Source organism: Mustelus asterias, chromosome 10 (genome assembly GCF_964213995.1).
Source record: "Mustelus asterias chromosome 10, sMusAst1.hap1.1, whole genome shotgun sequence".
Taxonomy (NCBI): Eukaryota; Metazoa; Chordata; class Chondrichthyes; order Carcharhiniformes; family Triakidae; genus Mustelus; species Mustelus asterias.
The window spans coordinates 33,046,715-33,071,194 of NC_135810.1; the positions used below are offsets into that span (position 1 = coordinate 33,046,715).

The 24,480-nt window shown below is 43.3% G+C and overlaps 2 protein-coding genes across 2 annotated transcripts in view; both read left to right on the forward strand.

The window, feature by feature from the left end:
• gpc6a (glypican 6a) overlaps positions 1-990 on the forward strand; it is a 1,457,751-nt gene extending 1,456,761 nt beyond the window's left edge. Inside the window, exon 10 of the transcript XR_013498862.1 lies at positions 981-990. The gene's annotated coding sequence lies outside the window, so the exon portion shown is untranslated. The remainder of the gene's footprint in view (positions 1-980) is intronic.
• The window catches only part of gpr180 (G protein-coupled receptor 180), a 174,055-nt gene that overhangs the window by 29,940 nt on the left and 119,635 nt on the right, over positions 1-24,480 (forward strand). The window lies entirely within an intron of this gene.

A 24,480-nucleotide genomic window follows, 5' to 3' on the forward strand; every position in this document is an offset into this window, starting at 1 on the left:
AGGAAGAACCCATCCAAAGATAAACAGGAGAGGAATTCCAGCAGAGGTAGCAGAGAGACTTCACTGAAGAGCATTCTGGGAGAAGTCATCGCAGTCACCCTGACTGTATAGTGGGTAGAGGAAGAACTGATGTCAAGGAGCAGTCAATTCTAAGGGGAATAGATGGCCGTTTCTGTGGCCACAAGCCAGAGAGTCCAGGATGGTATGTTGTCGCCCTCGTGCTCGGGTCAAGGATGTCTCTGAGCAGCTGCAGGACATTCTGAAGGGGGAGGACGAACAGCCAGTGGTCGTAGTACACATTGGCACAAACAACATAAGTAAAAAATGAGATGAGGTCCTAAAGGAAGAATATAGGGAGCTAGATAGCAGGCTGAAAAGTAGGACCTCAAAAGGTAGTAATCTCAGGATTACTATCTGTGCCACGTGCTCGTCAAAGTAGAAACAGCAGGATGCATGAGATGAATACATGGCTGAGAAGATGGTATGAGGGGGAGGGTTTCAGATTCCTAGGGCATTGGGACTGGTTCTGGGGAAGGTGGGACCTGTACAAACTGGACGGGTTATACCTGGGCAGGATCGGGACTGATGTTCTTGATGGGGTGAGAGGCACTTGCTATAGTGGTTGGGGAGGGTTTAAACTAATATGGCAGGAGAATGGGAACCTATGGTGTAAGGATTCAGAGCAGGGAGAATTAAGAACAAGAGGAAAAGACTGCAAGGAGAATAAGGAAAGTGATAGGTAGAGAAATCAAGGGCCAGAGTCAGATAAAGACAGTAAAATATAGTAGGAAAGGGAAAAGAAACGTTAAAAGTATCCACCTTAAGGTTTTGTACCTGAATGCTCGGAGCATTCGAAACAAAATGGATGAATTAGTTGCACAGATAGATGTAAAGGGGTATGATATAGTTGGCATTACGGAGATACGGCTCCTAGGTGAGCAAGGATGGGAACTAAACATTGAGGGCTATCGAGTGTTTAGGAAGGACAGACGGAAAGGAAAAGCTGGTGGAGTTGCATTGTTGATTAAAGATGATATTGATACGCTGTTGAGGAAAGATATTAGCATAGATGATATGGAATCTGTATGGGCCGAGGTAAGAAGCAACAAAGGGCAAAAAACATTGGTGGGGATGGTATACAGTCCACCAAACAGGTGGTAATGTTGGGAAAAGCATTAGACAAGAAATCAGATATGCATGTGTTAAAGGAACATCTGTGATCATGGGTGACTTTAATCTGCATATAGATTGGGAGAGTCAAATTTGTCACAGTTACAATAGAGGAGGAATTTCTGGAGTGCATACGGGATGGCTTTCTGGAGCAGTACATTGAGGAACCAACAAGGGAGCAGGCCATATTAGACTGGGTGTTGTGCAATGAGAAAGGATTAGTTGGCAATCTAGTTGTGAGAGAACCCTTGGGGATGAGTGACCATAATTGGTAGAATTCTTTGTCAAGGTGGATAATGATGTACTTGATTCTGAGATCTGGGTCCTGAATCTCAATAAAAGGTAATTATGATGGTATGAGGCATGAATTGGCCATGATGGACTGGGAAACATTACTGAAAGGAAAGGCAGTGGCAGGTATTTAAAGAACAAATAGGTGAACTCCAGAAGTTGTTTATTCCTGTCTGGCACAAGGGTGGTAAGGGAATTGTGGCCAAACCATGGCTTAAAAGGGAAATTAGAGATAGTATCAGATTCAAGAAAGAAGCCTACAAATTGGTAAGAAAAAGCAATAGGCCCGAGGATTGGGAGCAGTTTAAAATTCAGCAAAGGAGAATTAAGGGATTGATTAAGAAGGGAAAAATAGAGTATAAAAGTAAGCGAGCGCAGAACATAACAGATTGTAAAAGTTTCTATGGATATGTAAAGAGAAAAAGATTGACAAACAAATGTAGGCCTCTTTACAGTCAGAAACGGGAGAATTCATAATGGGGAATAAAGAAATGGTTGAGGAATTAAATTTGTACTTTGCTTCAGTCTTCACAAAGGAAGACATGAATAATGTGCCAGAAGTGCTGAGAGAAACATGTTTTAGTGAGGTGCTGAAGGAAATCAGCATTAGTAGAGAAATGGTTTATGGGAAATTGATGGGATAGAAGGTGGATAAATCTCCAGGTCTTGATAATCTTCATCCCAGAATACTTAAGGAAATGGCCCTGGATATCACATCCATTGGTGGTTATTTTCCAAAATTCTTTGGACTTTAGAATAGTTCCTACAGATTGGAGGGTAGCTAATGTAAACCTGCCATTCAAAAAGAGGCGGGGTAAAGAGAAAACAGCAAACTATAGACCAGTGAGCCTAACGTTGGGACTGGGGAAGTTGCTAGAGTCTAATATCAAGGATTTCATAACTCAGCATTTGGAAGGTAGTGGTATAATCAGACAAAGTCAGCATGGATTTACAAAAGGGAAATCACATTTGACGAATCGATTGGAATTTTTTGAAGATGTAACTAGTAGAGTTGACCGAGGAGAATCAGTGGATGTGGCTCATTTAGACATTCAGAAGGTTTTTGACAAGGTCTCACATAACAGACTACTATGTAAAGTTAAAACACATGGGATTGCAGTTAATGTCCTGAGATGGTTAGCAGATAGGAAGCAGAGCATTGGCATAACTGGGTCTTTTTCCAGAACCTCTGGCTACGTCGAGGGCATCCTGAAACCCATTGTACAAAGATGGGATGGCTTTCGTCGCGACACTACGGACTTCCTACAGAAACTCAGCATTCATGGAGCAGTTGAACCAGGAGCACTCCTCGTCACAATGGATGTCTCGGCACTCTACACCAGCATCCCCCACGATGATGGCATTGCTGCAACTGCCTCAGCGCTCAATGCCGTCAACTGCCAGTCTCCCGATGCAATTTTACAACTCATCCGCTTCATCCTGGACCACAATGTCTTCGCCTTCAACAACCAGTTCTTCATCCAGACACACGGAACAGCCATGGGGACCAAATTCGCACCTCAATATGCCAACATCTTCATGCACAGATTCAAACAAGACCTCTTCACCGCACAGGACCTTCAACCAATGCTATACACTAGATACATCGATGACATTTTCTTCCTTTGGACTATTGGTGAACAATCACTGTAACAACTATATGATGACATCAACAAGTTCCATCCCACCATCAGACTCACCATGGACTACTGTCCGGAATCGGTTGCATTCTTGGACATATACATCTCCATCAAGGATGGTCACCTCAGCACTTCATTGTACCGCAAGCTTACAGATAACCTCACGATGCTCCACTTCTCCAGCTTCCACCCTAAACACGTTAAAGAAGCCATCCCCTACGGACAAGCCCTCCGTATACACAGGATCTGCTCAGATGAGGAGGATCACAGACTACTCCAGACGCTGAAAGATGCCCTCATAAGAACAGGATATGGCGCTCGAGTCATAGATCGACAGTTCCGATGCGCCACAGCGAAAAACCGCACCGACCTCCTCAGAAGACAAACACGGGACACGGCGGACAGAGTACCCTTTGTCGTCCAGTACTTCCCCAGAGCGGAGAAGCTACGACATCTTCTCCGGAGCCTTCAACATGTCATTGATGAAGACGAACATCTCGCCAAGGCCATCCCCACTTCTTGCCTTCAAACAACCGCACAACCTCAAACAGACCATTGTCCGCAGCAAACTACCCAGCCTTCAGGAGAACAGTGACCACGACATCTCACAACCCTGCCACAGCAACCTCTGCAAGACGTGCCGGATCATCGACACAGATGCCATCATCTCACGTGAGAACACCATCCACCAGGTACATGGTACATACTCTTGCAACTCGGCCAACATTGTCTACCTGATACGCTGCAGGAAGGGATGTCCCAAGGCATGGTACATTGGGGAGACCACGCAGACGCTACGACAACGGATGAATGAACACGACTCGACAATCACCAGGCAAGAGTGTTCTCTTCCTGTTGGGGAACACTTCAGCGGTCACGGGCATTCGGCCTCTGATCTTCGGGTAAGCATTCTCCAAGGCGGCCTTCACAACACACGACAACGCACAGTCGCTGAGCAGAGACTGATAGCCAAGTTCCGCACACATGAGGATGGCCTCAGCCGGGATCTTGGGTTCATGCCACACTGTCTGTAACCCCCATGACTTGCCTTGGCTTGCAAAATCTCACTAACTGTTCTGTCTGGAGATGATGCACCTCTTTAACCGGTGCTTAACGCTCTCTCCACTCACATTGTCTGTATCTTTAAGATTTGATTACCTGTAAAGACTCGCATTCTAACCATTATTTTGTAAATTGAGTTTGTGTCTTTATATGCCCTGTTTGTGAACACAACTCCCAAATACCTGATGAAGGAGTAGTGCTCCGAAAGCTGGTGGATTTTGCTACCAAATAAACCTGTTGTACTTTAACCTGGTGTTAGAACCATCGAAAATTACAGCTCAGAAACAGGCCTTTTGACCCTTCTCGTCTGTGCTGAACCATTTTTTGCCTAGTCCCACTGACCCGCACTTGGACCATATCCCTCCACACCCCTCTCATCCATGAACCCGTCCAAGTTTTTCTTAAATGTTAAAAGTATTTAACATTGTTAAACACTTTTAAGTGTTAAAAATGTTAAAGCATTTACCACTTTATTCCACACTCCCACCGCTCTCTGCGTGAAGAAGCCCCCCCTAATATTCCCTTTAAACTTTTCTCCTTTCACCCTTAACCCATGCCCTCTGGTTTTTTTCTCCCCTAGCCTCAGCGGAAAAAGCCTGCTTGCATTCACTATCTATACCCATCAAAATTTTATACACCTCTATCAAATCTCCCCTCAATCTTCTACGCTCCAGGGAATAAAGTCCCAACCTATTCAATCTCTCTCTGTAACTCAGCTTCTCAAGTCCCGGCAACATCCTTGTGAACCTTCTCTGCACTCTTTCAACCTTATTTACATCCTTCCTGTAACTAGGTGACCAAAACTGTACACAATACTCCAAATTCGGCCTCACCAATGCCTTATATAACCTTACCATAACACTCCAACTTTTATACTCGATACGCCGATTTATAAAGGCCAATGTACCAAAGGCACTCTTTACGACCCTATCCACCTGTGACGTCACTTTTAGGGAATTCTGTACCTGTATTCCCAGATCCCTCTGTTCAACTGCACTCTTCAGAGTCCTACCATTTACCCTGTACGTTCTACGTTGGTTTGTCCTTCCAATGTGCAATATCTCACACTTGTCTGCATTAAATTCTATTTGCCATTTTTCAGCCCATTTTTCTAGTTGGTCCAAATCCCTCTGCAAGCTTTGAAAACCTTCCTCACTGTCCACTACACCTCCAATCTTTGTATCATCAGCAAACTTGCTGATCCAATTTACCACATTATCATCCAGATCATTGATATAGATGACAAACAACAATGGACCCAACACTGATCCCTGTGGCACACCACTAGTCACAGGCCTCCACTCAGAGAAGCAATCCTCCACAACCACTCTCTGGCTTCTTCCATTGATGTGGAGATGCCGGCGTTGGACTGGGTTAAGCACAGTAAGAAGTCTCACAACACCAGGTTAAAGTCCAACAGGTTTATTTGGTAGCAAATACCATAAGCTTTCGGAGCACTGCTCCTTCGTCAGATGGAGTGGATATCTGCTCTCAAACAGTGCACAGACACACAAATCAAGTTACAGAATACTAATTAGAATGTGAATCTCTACAGCCAGCCAGGTCTTAAAGGTATAGACAATGTGCCATTTATGTATTCCAATAACTTGCCCACCACCAACGTCAAACTTACTGACCTATAATTTCCCAGATTTCTTTTGGAACCTTTTTTATACAACGGAACATGAGCTATCCTCACTATCCTTTTGCTCCTAACATGCCTATAGAAGCTCTTTGGATTTTCCTTCACTCTGTCTACCAAAGCAACCTCATGTCTTCTTTTAGCCCTCCTGATTTCCCTCTTAAGTAGCTTCTTGCACTTTTTATACTCCGAGCATCTGATCTGATCCTTGCTGCCTGTACATTTCATACAATTCTCTCTTCCTCTTAATCAGTGTTACAGTCTCCCTCGAGAACCAAGGTCCCTTATTCCTATTTACTGTTGTGAGACTTCTTACTGTGTTTACCCCAGTACAACGCCGGCATCTCCACATCTTTTTCTGATTGGCAGACAATGACTAGTGGGGTTCAACAGGGATCTCTGCCAGGACCCCAATTGTTCACGTTAGATATTAATGATTTGGAAAAGGGAACTGAATATATTATCTCCAAATTTGCAGATGATACAAAGTTGGATGGGAGGGTGAGCTGTGAGGAGGATGCAGAGATGCTTCAGCGTGATTTGGACAGACCGAGTCTGTGGCAGATACAGTATAATGTGGATAAATGTGAGGTTATCCACTTTGGTAGCAATAATAGGAAGACAGATTTATTACTTGAAATGGGTGAATATTGAGAGAGGTGGATACTCAACAAGACCTTGGAGTCCTTGTGCATCAGTCACTGAAAGTAAACGCGCAGGTACAGCAGGCAGTAAAGAAGGCAAATGGTACGTTGGCCTTTATAGGGATAGGGATGTTTTGCTGCAATTGTATAGGGCGTTGGTGAGGCCATACCTGGAGTATTGTGTGCAGTTTTGGTGTCCTTATCGGAGGAAAGATGCCCTTGCTATCAAGGGAGTACAGCAATGGCTTACCAGGCTGATTCCTGGGATGGCAGGTCTGTCATATGAGGAGAGACTAAATTGGTTAGGATTATATTCACTGGAATTTAGAAGAGTGAGGGGGGATCTCATGAGGCCGTCCTCATGTGTGCAGAACTTGGCTATCAGTCTCTGCTCAGCGACTGTGCGTTGTCGTGTGTTGTGAAGGCCACCTTGGAGAACGCTTACCCGAAGATCAGAGGCCGAATGCCCGTGACCGCTGAAGTGTTCCCCAACAGGAAGAGAACACTCTTGCCTGGTGATTGTCGAGTGGTGTTCATTCATCCGTTGTTGTAGCGTCTGCATGGTCTCCCCAATGTACCATGCCTTGGGACATCCCTTCCTGCAGCGTATCAGGTAGACAACGTTGGCCGAGTTGCAAGAGTATGTACCATGGAAACTTCTAAAACTCTAACAGGGTTAGACAGGATAGAATCAGAAAGAATGTTCCCAATGGTGGGGGAGTCCAGAACTAGTTTTTAAAATCTTTTTATTATTGTCACAAGTAGGCTTACATTAATGCTGCAATGAAGTTACTGTGAAAAGCCCCTAGTTGCCCCACACCAGCACCTGCTAAGGGGTCATAGTTTGAGGATGAGGTTTTTTTGAACTGAGGTGAGGAGAAACCTCTTCACCCAGAGAGTGGTGAATCTGTGGAATGCACTGCCGCAGAAAGTAGTTGAGGCCAAAACATTGTCTGATTTCAAGAATAAATTAGATATCATTCTTGGGGCTCAAGGGATGAGGGAATGGGGGATCAGGATGTTGAATGCCATGATCAAAATGAATGGTGGAGCAGGCTCAAAGGGCCAAATGGCCTACTCCTAGTTTCTATGTTCAATGTTTCTATGTGTAGCAGGTAATAGAGACACAGCTCAGCAATTACATAATCAACTGATCAGACCCGAGCTCTGCAGTCCTGCCACATCACGTCGTGAATGGTGGTGGAAAATTAAACAACTCGCTGGAGGAGGAGGCTCTACAAATATCCCCATCCTCCGTGATTGGGGGGGCCTAATACATTGGTGCAATAGATTAGCATTCAGAACAATCTTCAGCCAGATGTGGAGAGTGGATGATCTATCTCGGCCTCTTCCGAAGGTCACCAGCATCACAGATGCCAGTCTTCTGCCAATTCTATTCACTCCATGTAATATCAAGAAACAGCTGAAGGCACTGTATACTGCAAAAGCTATGGGCCCTTGACAATATTCGAACAATTATACTGAAGACTTGTGCTCCGGAACTTGCCACACCCCTACCCAAGCTGTTCCAGTACAGCTGCAATTTTGGCATCTACCCAGCAAAGTGGAAAATTGTCCAGGTATGTCCTGTACACAAAAAGCAGGTCAAACCAACCAGGCCAATTACCGCCCCATCAGTCTACTCTCAATCAATAGTAATGTGACGGAAGGGGTCATCAACAGTACTATCGAGTGGAACTTGCTTTCAAGTTATTTTCAGTAACTTGCTCACTGATATTCACTTTGGGTTCTGCCAGGGTCTCTCAGCTCTGATATCAGTACAGCCTTGGCTCAAACATAGATAAAAGAGCTGAAGTCTAGAGGTGGGATGAGAGTGGCTGCCCTTGATATTAAGGCATTTGACTGAGTGTCACATTAAGGAGCCCGAGCAAAACTGGAGTCAGTGGAAATAAAGGGAAAACTCTCCACTTGTTGGAGTCATACCTGGCACAGAGGAAGTTGGTCGTGGTGTTTGTAGGTCCATCATTGCATTCCCTCCAAGCGCGAAGGGCTGAATGGCCTATGCCTGCTTCTGGTTTCTGTGCTTCCCTCAAAGTAACTTTGCTGTAAAAGTTCTACTTTTTAAAAAATGTAATGGGGAAAGAAACTGTCTGAAATAAAAACAGAAAATCCTGGAAATACTCAGCAGATCAGACAGCATCTGTAGAGAGAGAAATTGAGTTGAAGATTCTGGTTACCTTTTATCATAAACTATTTTCTCTTTCTCTGTTTTGTAGGTATAGATGTTTAACATTCACCTTATCTAACTGTCATAAAACCGATAACTGGCCTTAACTTCACTGGTGATCTCTGTTTTAATAAATGAAGTAATGCATATCATAATCCTTCTTTCCCAGTCTGTCCATGTTTATTCCTATTTCGAAAAGGAACAAAAAACAGCGGTTGCAGCAGAATGTTGTAATACCCACCTGCATGCACACTTTCAGAAAAGCATTTAGTAAAACTTTTTGAAGTTCATGGACGAAAAGAAATTGGTTTAGGTTGGAGGGTCACAGTTTTTTTTTAAACTGGTCGGTGCAACATCGTGGGCCGAAGGGCCTGTTCTGCGCTGTAATGTTCTATGTTCTACGTTTGTCTTAAATCTAGGATGGAGGAAGAGATTAGAGAAAAGGGAAATAAGGTAGTGACTTTTAAGGGGCATCTTGACAAGTACATGAATAGGATGGGAACAGAGGGATATGGTCCCTGGAAGGGTAGAGGGTTTTAGTTGGGCAGCATGGTCGGTGCAAGCTTGGAGGGCCGAAGGGCCTGTTCCTGTGCTGTAATTTTCTTTGTTGTTCTTTGAAAGTAAATAGAGGGAGAAGGGGAATATGGGCCGAAAAACTGGCAGAAAACCTGAATAGGAGGGGGGAAAGGGGAATCTTTCTATGCAAGCTTCACCTTCAGAACAACTCCTGTGAATCTTTTCTGTACTCTGATGCCTTCTCATCCTTCCTAAAACGTGAACTGGATGCTGTACTTCTGTTGAGTTTTAAGTTTTAAAGTAACTGCCCCCGTAAAGTCCATATGTACACCTCCATGGCCTGCTGGGCCACTCCCATGGGTGTAAGGAGGATGAGGGAAGGAGTTATTGATTTACCTGGCACAGGTCACTGCTTCACCAAGTCTGTGATGTCAGAAACAAGCCCAGGCCACCAGATATAACTCCTAGCCAACATTTTTAATTTGGGATACTCTCAGGTGGCCATTATGTAGTTCTGTTCTTATTAGACGTTGTCCTGGGGGCGGATCAATTACTCGGGACCCCAAAGAATGATCCCAACCTGAACACTAAGTTCATCTTCTTACTAAGGTAGGGTTTCATTTCTTCAGAGGGTTGTCCTTGGAATCCACCATGTAGGATCATGTGCCTTATTTTAGATACAGTTGGATCTTTTTGGGTCCAGGTTTTAATTTACCTTGCTGACACTGGCAAAGTCTCCAAATAATTCAGAGGCATCGCAACCTCTTCCAATGATGGTAAAGCTATAGAATCATAAAGCACAGAAACAGGCCCTTCGGCCCACCACGTCTATGGAGACCATCAAATATCAATCTATATTGAACCTATTTACCAGCAATAGAGGAGTCTGTCTTGTGGGTAATGGAAGGTGACTCAGTGCATGAACATTGGCAATCTGAGTTCCAGAGCAATGTTCCAGAATCAAAATGGGCCAGTAGGTTAGATGACAGTAGCTGATGTTTAACTTCTGCCTGCGGAGATTCTCAGGACCATCCCTGGTATTTTCATAGCAGGAAGTGCTGGAAATGGGATAAATTTTCCATAATTTACTAATCCCAGGAAGGATTACAACTCTGGTGTTCCTTGGGGGTTGGTGCCTCCTTTACCCTCTACTGGATGTAACCTCTTGACATCGACTCAGTGACCTAAACAGCTTACTCCAGCTGCTTGGAAAACGCATTTCCCCCCCCTCTTCAAGTGAACTCCCGTTCTGGAAAATCGCTGCAAGACTTTTTCTAAGTTGGCCATATGTTCCTGTTCTGAAGCCCCTGTGACCAAGACATCATCTAAGAATATTGTTACCTTAAGTAGTCCTTGAAGGATGTTCTCCATAACTGTTTGGAAAATGAGGCATGCTGACGAGACCCCAAAAGCAAACAAGTATATTCATAAAATCCCTTATGCGTATTGATCACCGCATATATTTCTAGAGGATTCATCCAATTCAAGCTGAAGATAGATGTGGCTCATATCCAACTTGGAAAACATCTTGCCTTAGCATACAAATGTTTGATTCAGGGCATGGAGTACCTATCGAGTTTGGAGACTTGATTGACCGTTAGTTTATAGTTCCCACAAAGATTTGTTGGGCCTAAGAACAGGGACTACAGGTGCAGCTCTTTCTGCAAATTGCACAGGCCTTATTATACCTAAATTTTTAATACAGCCTCGTTTGGTTTCCACTTTCTTCAGTATGGAGTATGGGATTGGTCTTGCTCTGAAATATCTCGGTGTCGTGTTGGGATCAATGTAGATCATGGCCTTGGCCTCTTATTTTTCCCAGGCCCTCTTGGGGAAACTCCAGGGATCTACTAATAACTTTGTGCAGTTGCCCCATGCCTAACTTGAACATGTCCAACCAGTTCAGGCAGATCTGCTGGAGCCACTCTCTTCCCATAAGGCTTGATCTGCGCCTTCGTACAACAAGTGGGAGATGAGCTGATTGGGCTTCAGATATTGCCAGAACACCCAAGGCTATTTACACATCAAAGGTCCTTCCATGTGTCAGAGTTAAAAGAGCCATAAAATGCCCAGGGACCTGAAGACAGGAAGTCGGAGGAGAATTGTTCTATCCTCAGATGTGCATTATTCATGTTTTTCAACCTTTGTCCTGAGGAATTACAACTGGTAAACAAGGGAAGTTCTTAAAGTAACCCTATACTTTTCAGATCAAAGGACAAGTTCGCAATTGTAGATAATTTGCTCTATCTGGGAGTGTCCCCTTGCCATGGGGATAGGTTTCAGGGGCAGTACTCCTGTGTTGTGTTAGTGTAGTTTTTTTTTTCTTCAAAACGCGGGCAGAGGGAGAGAGAAAGCTGCCAGTAATGGGAAGCTGTTGAGACTAACAGCAAAGGGTTGTCAGAAACAAAGGTGTTCTCTGATTTTGAGGTTACTGAACAAGAAAGCAATGGAGCCCATGCTTGAACTAGACTGTTTACAAACATTAGTGCTGGAGGATTACCTGGATGAATACTAGTGAAAGGACCCCAAGAAATCTCATAACTCCTGAGAATAGCAAGGATACGGGGGAATATCAAAGTGAATTTGTAACAGCTGTGGCATCCAAGTTGGTCTCAGGAGAAGCAAAAGTACTCGCAAGATCCTGCAAAGTATGGGCAAGCTCTCAGAAATGGAAATATAAATAGAACTGGAAGTGATCTGTTGTGATTTTCGGGCTTAAGGAATAAGAATTTCCAAAATAGTGTTAAGTTTGTAGTATTTGCTTTGTTTAAAATATTACATAGTGTGGTGTTGCTTGGGGGTTTTCCTTGATTGTAACATTTATCCCATTCAATATTTCAATTCCTTCTCCATGGTCACAATTTCTGCATCATCTACTTATTTTGTGAAGAAAAACAAAGCATTCATTAAGGACCATGCTCAGCCCACAGATTACCTTTTGGTCTCTGGTAGGCCCTTCTGTTTTACTTAGCTATTTTCTTGCTTTTTATGCATTTACAAAATATCTTTGGGTTTTCCTCGATTTTACTTGCCTGTATTTTTTCATGCCCCCTCTTTGCTTTTCTGAACAACTCCTTCATTTCATCTCTGGATTTTTTTTATACTATAAGCTTTCTGCGGTATTTCTGTATCTTACATAGACTTCCCTTTTTGGACTTATCCTACCTCTTTATGCTTCTTGATATTCCGAACCATATAGATTTGGGAGTCTTAGCATTTTTCTTCATGGGAACATTTTTGTTCCAAACCCCCTCTCTCTTTGAATGCTCCCAATTCTTAATACCAATTTACCTTCAAGTAGTTGTTCCAGTCCACTTTTACCAAATCACATGATATCTTCACAAAAATAACCTTTCCCCAATTGCGATCTTTTACTCCTGATATATCTTTGTCCTTTATCAAAGGTATGTGAAACCTAACTGAATTGCGACCATTACTACCAAACTGCTCTCCCACTTGCATCTGTACTGCCTAATTTGATTCTTCTCTTAAACTGCCTCTCTGCTTGATGGGCTCACTGTATACTGGCTAAAATTGTTCCCTTGAATGTATTTAAGAATTCTGTGCTTTTTTTTTTGCACTGAATTTGTTCCAGTTAACATTAGGGTACTTAAAATTCTCTACTCTATCTCCCCTATTGTTTCTGCAGTTTTCAACATTATATATTTGCTCTCCTATATCCCTCGGATTGTTTGGGGGTCTATAGTACACTCCCAGCAGTGTGATTTTTTTTTTTTCCCTTTTGTTGTTCCTTGTATGCCCTCATTTAATGATCCTTCTCTTCCATCATTGCTACACATTGTTCATGCCACAAGTGCAAGGCAATGGTCTCTCCAAGAAAAGAGAGTCAAACCACCTCCTCTTGGCTTTCAGTAACATCATTGCTTACCCCAAAACACAATATTCTGGGGTCAATATTAACTAAGAAATTAACTGCACCACCATGTAAACACTGTGATTACAAGGTTGGATACTCTATGGCAAGTGACTCACCGCCCCCCCTTAACTCCACAAAGGCTATCCACCTTCTGCAAGGCACAAATTAAGTGTGATGGAATATTCTCCACTTCTGTGGATGAGTGCAGTTTCCAATAGCAATTGAAGCTCAATGCCATCCAGAACAAAGCAGCCTGCTAGATTGGCACACCACCCATCGCCTTAAATATTAATTCCCTCTACCCCCAGTGCACCATAACTGCAATGTGTGCCATCTACATGTTTCACTTCAGCAACTCGCCAAGGCTTCTTCAAAAGTATCTTGCAAAGCTGTGATCTGTACCATTTGGAAGGACAAGGGCTGCTGCGCATTGGAAAACCACTACCTGCAAATTCCCCTCCAAACCACACACCATACAAACTCAGGATTACATTGCCTTTCCTTCATCATCATTGCGTCAAAATCCTGAAACCCCCTACCTAACACCTCTGTGCATGTACCTGTGCCACATGACTGCAGTGGTTTGAGAGGACAGTTCGCCATCATCTTCTTGAGAACAATTGAGAATGCACAATAAATGCTGGTTTTGTTTGTGGTGTTGAGAGACTTCTTACTGTGCTTACCCCAGTCCAACGCCGGCATCTCCACATCTTTGTTTGTGATACCCACATTCTATGGAGCACAAGGCATTAATAACCTGAAAGGGCCCTTGCATTTCAGCAATTTCCAAAAAGTTCTTTAGTTTATTTAGTCAGTTTTCACTTTTTTTGGAGTGTTTTGCTGGGGAAAAAATAATTTGAAGTGTTAGTGTTCTGTTATTTTACTCTGTGATAAAATGATTGGCTGGGAAATTAGTTTCCTGCATGGACAATCAGACAACCCAATGCAGCCTCCCAGCTGCGGTTTCTCCTATATTAGTTGATTTGTACTCTGAGCCAGCTTGCAAGTAGGTTGATGGTGGTAAGAATGGGTCCACAGTGAGCCAGTGTTGCCAAGAGACATTTCTGCTACTTTGCGCCTTGCCGTGAACATTTTTATATAAAATTAGAAATTACCAATTCTTCAGAAACTTCCACTAGTCCTTTTTTGAATACCTCTACTTGGGCCACTATAGTCCCCAGAAAAAATTGGGTGAAACAAGATACATGACCTCCTTCTGCACTGTAGGGATTCTATTATTGTATGCCCAGTTTTAGGTATATTTGTCATTGGGGTTCTAAAATGGGCATTAGACCCTGATTCACTTGTTTGAGGTCTTGCGTTTGGTTTCACTGGGCATCTCTGACACGTGGGTGGGATCTTGTGCTCACTGACGAGCTTGCAGGCAGGAAGAGCACATACTTACTTGGTATGTTGGTATACCTGTACCCCACACCCTCCCTGTCTCCACCTGAATCAAGTCCTAGGCGGGAAGATTCATGGTTGACTTTCCTGCCCTGCTGCCAATTGAAGTAACCAATTGAGGCCCACCTAAGAGCCTCATCCCATCCCAATCCAGCTGCTGGTGGGCCTGTCACATCAGCTGCTATCCTATAGACACTTACCATCTCTGTGGGGGTGCATTGTGTGACGGGGGTCGTTGGTGTGTGTCCCTTGATCAACAACATTCAATGCCTGTTCAAAGAAGCAGACTTTGGGAAGTTTGGTCTGCTGAGGCCATCCCCTGCCCTTGCTTTCAATACCTCCCCTCCCCTCCCAGTGACCCACACTCCATTACTTACTTTTGTTCAGGGTTGCTCTGCAATCCTGAGACTTCCAGGGAGGTGGCGTATTCTTCTGGTAGCGGCCATGGTCTCCTCCATAGAGTTGCTGAGTGCAAGATCTGCAGCCCTTGCGGCTCGCAACTGCTTCATTGACCTGTGGCTCAGCCAACCTTCCAGAGAGTAGTCTCTCGCCATCCCTCCAGCCACAGGCAACACCCACAACAATATTTCACCCTTCAGAGTCACCAGCTGTTAATTTGACAGCTAGCACACTTGCATGAGTGCAATTGAGTGTGCAAGATCATGCCCAGAAATTATAGTGCTGTAATTGCATTTTTATTATTTTTGTAATTCCATTTTTAATTTTCCAGACACACCTTTTCTTACCGAATCATCTATTCTAATTAATTGACAACAATGGATTTATTTGTTTGCTCCAATACCTAAATTATAAAATTGGAGTAGCTTATAGATCAAACATACTTCTAATTTACGTGAACAGTTTGAAAATGAAAATTTTGGATTAAAAATGGTAACAAAGCATGCAAATGATAGATTCAAAATTTAAGTTGATCAAATTGTTCAATATTAGAACTAAGCTGCTGCGCCTTGTATCTTTTGCAATTTTTAAGGAATTAAAAGTTGAGATTCAACCTGATAGAATGTAAGTGCTACTTAGCAATTTTGAACCTTGTTAAATAAATATTGTAAGATTAAAAACTGAATTGTAATTGAAGTAAAGTTTATTTATTAGTCACAAGTAAGGCTTACATTAACACTGCAATGAAGTTACTGTGAAATTCCCCTAGTCGCCACAGTCCAGCACGTATTCGGGTCGATGCATCTAACTGCACGTCTTTCAGAATGTGGGAGGAAACCGGAGCACCCAGAGGAAACCCATGCAGACACGGGGAGAACGTGCAAACGCCACACAATATTGGGTCTTAATTAAAGCAACCTAAAGCTCAGGCATTGCATGACCCAGATTCTGTCACTGAACCTGCTGATATAATTGCATTGTTCTAGCTATGGGGCAGCAGGGTGGCACAGTGATTAGCACTGCTCCCTCTCAGCACCAGGGACCTAGGTTCGATTCCTGGCTTGGGTCACTGTCTATGTGGAGTTTGCACATTCTCCCCACGTCTGCGTGAATTTCCTCCCACAAGACTGAAAGACGTGCTGGTTAGGTGCATTGACAATGTTAAATTCTCCCTCAGTGTACCCGAACAGGTGCCGGAGTGTGGTGACTAGGAGATTTTCAGTGACTTAGGAACATATGCCTGCGTGGGTTTCCTCCAGATGCACCGGTTTCCTCCCACAGTCCAAAAGATGTGCTAGTTAGATGCATTGGCCATGCTAAAAATTGTCCCTCAGTGTACCAGAGTGTGGCGACTCGGGGATTTTCACAGTAACTTCATTGCAGTGTTAATGTAAACCTACTTGTGACACTAATAAATAAACTTTAAAATAGGAATCAAGAGCAGAAGTAGGCAAATTCAGCCCTTCAAGCCTGCTCCGCTATTCAATCAGATCATCCCTGGTCTCAAATCCACCTCCCTACCTGTTCCCCATATCCCCCTTTCTCTTATTAGAAATATGTCTATCTCCCTCTTGAAACCATTCAACGATTCAGACTCCAGAGATAGCAAGTTCCACAAATTCACCACCCTCCGAGGAGTAGTTCCTCCTCTTCTCAGTTTTAAATCTACTGCCTCTCAACCTACACCTTTTGACCTCTTGTTCTAGATTGCCCCATAAGAGAAAACATTTGATCTACATTTACTTGATCAATCCCTTTTAAAACTTTATGTACCTCGATCTGATCCCCTCTCATCCTCCTAAACTCCAGTGAGTACAAGCCCAAACTGTTTAATTTCTCCTCCTACGTCAACCCCTTCATTCCCATAATCAATCTAGTGAACCGCCTCTGAACTGTCTCCAATGATACCACATCCTTCCTCAAGTAAGGAGACCAAAACTGGACACAATACTCCAGATGTGGTCTCACTAACACGCTATACAATTGCAACAACAGTTCTCTACTTTTATACTTTAGTCCTTTTGCAATAAATGCCAACATCCCATTTGTCTTTATTATGTGCTGCATCTGCATACTGACTTTCTGCGATTCATGAATGTAGACACCCAGATCCATCTGCTTTCCAGTTAGGTAATTTGCCTTTCTATTTTTTCCTGCCAAAGTGGATAATCTCACACTTATCCACATTAAACTCCATCTGTCAAATTTTGGTCCGTTCTCCTAACCTGTCTGTCTGCAGGATCTTTATACCCTCTTCACTGCCTGTTTTTCCACCTATTTTGGTATCATCCGCATTTACTATGTTACACTCTGTCCCAGATTGCAGATTTAAATAGATTGTAAACAGTTGAGATCCAAGGACTGACCCCTCCGGCACCCCGCTAGCTACATTTCGCCAGCCAGAGATGGACCTATTTATCCCGACCCTCCATTTTTTGTCAGTCCGCCAATCCACAATCCAATCTCGTACTCTACCCCCAATACCCTGCGATCTCACCTTCTGGATCAGTCTTTTATGCAGAACCTTGTCAAAAGCCTTCTGGAAGTCCAGATGTACCACATCCAGAGGCTCCCCACTATCCACCTTGCTGGTTACGTCCTCAAGAACCTGAGCAAGTTTGTCGAGCATGACTTTCCCTTCATAAAACCATGCTGACAATGGTGGATTGAGCTTTGTACTTCCATTTTATTGCAGTGTTAATGTAAGCCTACTTGTGACACTAATAAAAAAAAAGTTAAATATGTTACCTTTTATGCGTGCAGTGAATTATAGAGTTCATAGAATCCCTACAGTGCAGAAGGAGGCCATTCGGCCCATTAAGTCTGCACCGACCACAATCACACCCAGACTCTATCCCCATAACCCTACTTATTTACCCTACTAACCCCCTGACACTAAGGGGCAATTTACCATGGCCAATCAACCTAACTCACACATCTTTGGATTGTGGGAGGAAACACAGACACAGGGGGAATGTGCAAACTCCACACAGACAGTGACCCAAGCTGAGAATTGTACCTGGGTCCCTGGCGCTGCGAAGCAGCAGTGCTAACCACTGTGCCGCCCATATAATTCTGACCTGTATGAAAATGTATTTGAGATTAATAGTAAATCTTTGTAATGCTGCTTTATAATGCAATACATCGTGACAATTTGTTTGCTTCAGTTTATATCGGAGACCTTTTTGAAGGAAAACGATTTTACATATTTAGCCCTAGATAAAATTGTTTCCTGATCTATTTTTCTCATTGTAATTTTGATCCTATTTTTCCTACTAATATACAAAAATAAATAACGAGGGTGAAGCCTTGTTGCAAAAGAAATATTAGTAATTACCCATTAATTCAGTGAGAACTGTTTTGAACAATCTACTGCACCAAGCAATAGAAACAGAAACAATTAGGTACATTTAAAAAGGCCAGTTGCTGCAGTGGGAGTTATAATACCAATCAGATGAGCTTTGATGGGCTGAACAGTCTTCTCCTATTCTGGTCTTTTGTTTATGTTCCATTGAATGTCATGATGACATTGAAGAATCTGTCCATACTGTCTGATGAGAACCTTATTAATAAACTCTTTGATGTCAGCCAATTTAGAGAGGTTATTTTTTCCCAGATAAGCCAGAATTTACAATCCATGTGGTTGAGGGAGATAATTCTTCAGCTGCCACATGACAGTCAGTCCTATCTGATTAAGGGATAATCCCAAGTCCACATAGTGACAAAGCAGCATTCCTGCTGGGAACCAAAAGGGCTCAGTGTTCCTATAAAAAAAAATCAGTGTAAAGTATGGGCCAGTAACCATCCAGATCTGATTTCTTGAGCTAAACCGTACAGTAATTTTGTAACCCAAAGTTTGTTATAACGGCATTGTGCACTTCCTTCCAGTGGCACAGGATTCTCACCTGTTCATTTGATCCATACTTGGGGCGCAACTCTTTTTTTTAAATTTAGTGCATTTTCAGTTATGGGCTGAATAAATGGAACCATTGTTTTAGCCAATGATTCTGTGATAAACATTGGCCACTAATATAATTAGGGGAATATTCGGCTCATTTTATTTATCAGAATTTGGGTCAGATTAACAGGAAGGACCATGAAAATATAGAATAAAATCTTAATTTTTGTTAATCTTTGTTGTTTCAGCACGTACCAGGCCACTATTAAAATGAATGAACAGAAAATCATGGGCTGGCTGGCAAAGAATCAAAAATCTCCAGCCTATGCCTTCTACCGGTTGCAAGTTTTCAGATTTAGGTCTTGTATTCATCAGTTGGATCAAATAAAATAAGTTGTTGAGTACATGCGAGGCAAGATAGCAAGCAAAAAGAATCAATTTGAAAAACATGAAATGCAAACCAATTTAGTTTTAGCTTTGAGTAAAAGACTTCAATTAGTATTTTATTTTCTTCAGTTCTCAAAATTGATACATGGTATGAAAGCAATTTGACTTATTTGTGAACTGTTTTGTTTGGTCCAGTCAAATGAAAACTTAATTGGTGCATCAGAACTGGGAAAAATTCCATTCTTTTTGTGTCAAGTATCTGATCTTCAGCATCGAAGCTCATGTGCCAGGTCATAATTACCTAATGAAAAAAGTTTTTTGTATTCAGATCATGCCCTGGATTAACATTGTGGTGAACATTAACTGGTAATAGTAACATTATGCATTTGTATCCTGTATATTAATGTAATAAATACTCTCCTCACTGAAATACCCTGAATCAGATCCTGAACTAATAGATTTGGGGAAAGTGACCATTAGTGTGGTTGAAGACATATTTGAGAACATTTTGCAGTCATTGTCCCTTGTCCTAGACACTTGAAACAGTAGAAATAAAAATAGTTTCCACCTACGTTCCCTAATTGTCACGATTTCATTAAAATTTCAATCAAACCATCGCTTTTAACCTTCTAAATTACAGGGAGCAAACATTGGGTGGCACAGTGGTTAGCACTGCTGCCTCACAGCGCCAAACACCCCGGTTTGATTCCCGGCTTGGGTCACTGTCTGTGCAGAGTCTGCACATTCTCCCCGTGTCTGCACAGGTTGCCTCCGGATGCTCTGATTTCCTCCCACAGTCTGAAAGACATGCTGGTTAGGTGCATTAACCATGCTAAATTCTCCCTCAGTGTACCCGAACAGGCACTGGAGTGTGGTGACTAGGGAATTTTCACAGTGGCTTCATTGCAGTGTTAATGTAAGCCTACTTGTGACACTAATAAATAAATTAACTTTAGTTTGTGTAGCCTCTTCTTGCAATTGGAGTCCAGACTCTTCCACCATCAATCCCATCAGAAGGACACATTCACTAGATGTGGAGGTGCAGTCGTTCACTGTCGAGAGAGAGTGGCCCTGGGAATCCTCAATATTCACTTCAGACCCCATAAAGTCTCTTGGGATTAGGTATAAGGAATTCGGGCCCGTACTTGACAAAGAAATTGACAGCAAGACTTGTCAACAACAAGTAACAAGTTGGAAAGAATAACTTAAAGTGAGCACTAATTTACTGGCTCAGACAGGCTTTACTTCACATTTTAACAGAGTGGCAGAGCATATGAGGACTGGTTATGGGGGGGGGGGGGGGGGGGGGGGCGGGATCTTCCCAAAAATATTCTAAATGTTATGAAAGTCTGAAAACTGGCGTGTTTCACACCTATTTTTTTTAAAAGGTAAGTTTGGCACTGCAATCTTCAAAGCCTAAGCTTGCAAGGGAAAGTGGCTTTACAGCGCTCTGGCGCCATTGTGCAGGGTGCCCCGATCTCTCAGTGAACTGGCTGATCTCCTCCCAACCCTCTTTTCCCCCCCACCCCACCCCCAAGAGATATCAGCAACCCCCCCCCCCCATCAGCAGCATGTTCTCCCCCCAAAAGGTTTTGACCTTATGACCCGGATTCCCTCCGGTACATGCCAGACTAACATTATGGTTTTCTTAAGTCCAAAGGCAAGGACACCAGTATCTCCATGAGAAAACATATCAATTTAAAATTTTTATCTGCACTTTCCTGACTTTCATTAGAATGTAACCAAATGGTAAGCTTCCATTGAATTCATCCAGGTGATTTATTCCAATTCAACTTTGCAATGACAAAGAAAACAGAACAGTACAGCACAAGATTAGGCCCTTCAGCCCTCCAAGCCGATCACATTTACCTATCTAACCAACTGCTTATATCCTTCAATTCCTCGTTTGTTCATATGCCTATCAAGATAAGTCTTAAATGTGGCTAACATAACTGCCTCAACCTACTCACTTGGCAGTGCACTCCAGGCCCGCACCACCCTCTGTGTAAAAAAAAACTTCCCCTGCACATCTCCACTGAATCTTTCCCCCCTTATCTTGAACTTGTACCCCTTCTAATTGTCATTTCTGCCCTGGGAAAAAGCTTCCAATTGTTCACCCTATCTATACCTCCTCAAAATTTTATAAACTTATATCATGTCGCCCCTCAGCCTCAGTCTTTCCAGGGAGGACAATCCCAGTTTATTCAATCTCTCCTCATAGCTAATACCACCTATACCAGGCAACATCCTGGTAAACCTTTTCTGCACTCTCTTCAAAGTCTCCACATCCTTCTGGTAGTGTGGTGACCAGAATTGGACACAGTATTCCAAATGTGGCCTAACCAACACTTTATATAACTGTAACATAATTTGCCAACTTTTATACTTGATGCCCCGTCTGATGAAGGCAAGCATGCCATGTGCTTTCTTCACTACCTTTTCCATCTGTGCACCTGCAAGCACAGATCTGTGTGTGTGTGTCTATGCTCCTGATGGTTCTGCCATTTATTTTATAGCTCCCACCTGAATTGGATCTACCGAAATGCATCACCTCGCGTTTGTCCGGATTAAATTCCATCTGTTATTTCTCTGCCCAATTTTCCAGTTTATCTATATCCTGCTGTATTCTCTGACCATCTTCATCACTATCCGCAATTCCGCCAATCTTAGTATCATCTGCAAACTTGCTAATCAGACCAGCTATGTTTTCTTCCAAGTCATATATATATATGACGTTAGAAAACTTCTCAATTAGTGATATTCTGTCTCTGCTTTCTCCTGTCAGTGGCCAGAGAGGAATTAAAAAATTGGGTCAGAGCCCCTGCAGTCTCCTCCCTTGCCTCCCACAGAATCCTGGGACATAGTTCACCTGGACGTGGCGGTTTGTCCACTTTTAAGCCCTCTAAAACCATGTCATTCACTATGTTAATTTGATTATGAACCTCAGTCTCTCTCCCTGAGTTCCATACCATCATCCTCATTCTGTTGAGTGAAGTCAGATGTGAAATATTCATTCAGCACTCTACCAATGTCCTCTGCCTGCACCCACAGATTGCCCCCTTGATCCCTAATGGACCCTAATCTTTCTTTCTCTTCCCCTTGATATACTTGTAGAATATCTTGGGACTTTCCCTACTCAACAGAGACTTGCTTGAAAGAGGGACAGGACTGGCAGCTGAATATTCCAGGGTACAAGTGTTTTAGGCGAGACAGAGGAGGGGCCAAAAGAGGTGGGGGAGAAGCGGTATTGGTTGGAGAGCATATTACAGCGGTGCAGAGGGAGGACAATTCGGAGGAGTCGTGTAGCGAGTCACTCTGGGTGGAGCTTAGAAACAGGAAAGGCGCAGTCACTATGTTGGGGGTGTACTACAGGCCCCCCAACAGCCCAAGGGAAGTGGAAGAATGGATATGTCAGGAGATACTGGATAGGTGCAGGAAATATAGGGTTGTTGTAGTGGGAGACTTCAATTTCCCTGGTATAGACTGGAAATCGCTGAGGGCAGGGACTCTGGATGGGGAGGAATTTGTAAAATGTGTACAGGAGGGTTCGTTGGAACAATATGTGGACAGCCCAACTAGAGAGGGGGCTATACTGGACCTGGTACTGGGGAATGAGCCCGGTCAGGTCTTCAAAGTTTTGGTTGGGGAACATGTGGCAAATAGTGACCACAATTCTGTTAGCTTTAGGATAGTGATGGAAAAGGATGAGTGGTGTCCCAAGGGTAAGGTGTTGGATTGGGGGAAGGCTAACTTTATTGGGATAAGGCAGAAATTGGCAGCTCTTGATTGGGAGAGGCTGTTTGAGGGTAAATCCACATCTGGTATGTGGCAGTCTTTTAAGGAACGGTTGTTAGGGCTACAGGACAAGCATGTGCCTGTAAAAAAGGATAAGAAGGGTAGGATTAGGGAACCGTGGATAACCAGGGAAATTGAGGGACTGGTCAAAAGGAAAAGAGAGGCGTATGTTAGGTCCAAGCAGCTAAAAACGGAGGGAGCTCTGGAGGAGTACAATGAAAGTAGGAAAATACTCAAACGGGGAATTAGAAGAGCAAAAAGGGGTCACGAAATGTTCTTGGCAGACAGGATTAAGGAGAATCCCAAGGCATTTTATTCATACGTTAGGAACAAAAGGGTTGTTAGGGAAAAAAATCGGACCTCTCAGGGACAAAAGTGGGGACTTATGCTTGGAGCCCAAAGAGGTAGGGGAGATCCTAAATGAATACTTTGCGTCGGTATTCACAAAGGAGAGGGATGTGTTGACTGGGAGTGTCTCGGAGGGGTGTGTTGAACCGTTGGAGAAAATCTCCATTACAAAGGAGGAAGTGTTAGGTTTGTTAGAGAATATAAAGACTGACAAATCCCCAGGGCCTGATGGAATCTATCCAAGGCTGCTCAGGGAGACGAAAGGTGAAATCGTTGGGCCTCTGACGCAAATCTTTGTCTCGTCACTGGACACAGGTGAGGTCCCAGAGGATTGGAGGATAGCCAATGTGGTCCCGTTATTTAAGAAGGGTAGGAAGGATAACCCGGGTAATTATAGGCCGGTGAGCTTGACGTCCGTGGTGGGGAAGTTGTTGGAGAAGATTCTTAAAGATAGGATGTATGCGCATTTAGAAAGGAATAAACTCATTAACGATAGTCAACATGGTTTTGAGAGAGGGAGGTCATGCCTCACTAACCTGGTGGTGTTTTTTGAAGAAGTGACCAAAATGGTTGACGAAGGAAGGGCCGTGGATGTTGTCTATATGGACTTTAGTAAAGCGTTTGACAAAGTCCCTCATGGTAGGCTAGTGAAAAAGGTTGGATCCCATGGGATAAAGGGGGAGGTGGCTAGATGGGTGGAGAACTGGCTTGGTCATAGAAGACAGAGGGTGGTAGTGGAAGGGTCTTTTTCCAGCTGGAGGCCTGTGACTAGTGGTGTACCGCAGGGCTCTGTATTGGGACCTCTGCTGTTTGTGATTTATATAAATGATCTGGAAGAAGGAGTAACTGGGGTGATCAGTAAGTTTGCGGACGACACAAAACTGGCAGGACTTGCAGATAGTGAGGAACATTGTCAGAGGCTACAGAAGGATATAGATAGGCTGGAAATTTGGGCAAGGAAATGGCAGATGGAGTTCAATCCTGATAAATGCGAAGTGATGCATTTTGGTGGGAATAATGTAAGGAGGAGCTACACGATAAATGGAAGAACCATAAAGGGTGTAGAGACACAGAGGGACCTGGGTGTGCAAGTCCACAGATCTTTGAAGGTGACGTCACAGGTGGAGAAGGTGGTGAAGAAGGCATATGGCATGCTTGCCTTTATAGGACGGGGCATAGAGTATAAAAGTTGGGGTCTGATGTTGCAGATGTATAGAAC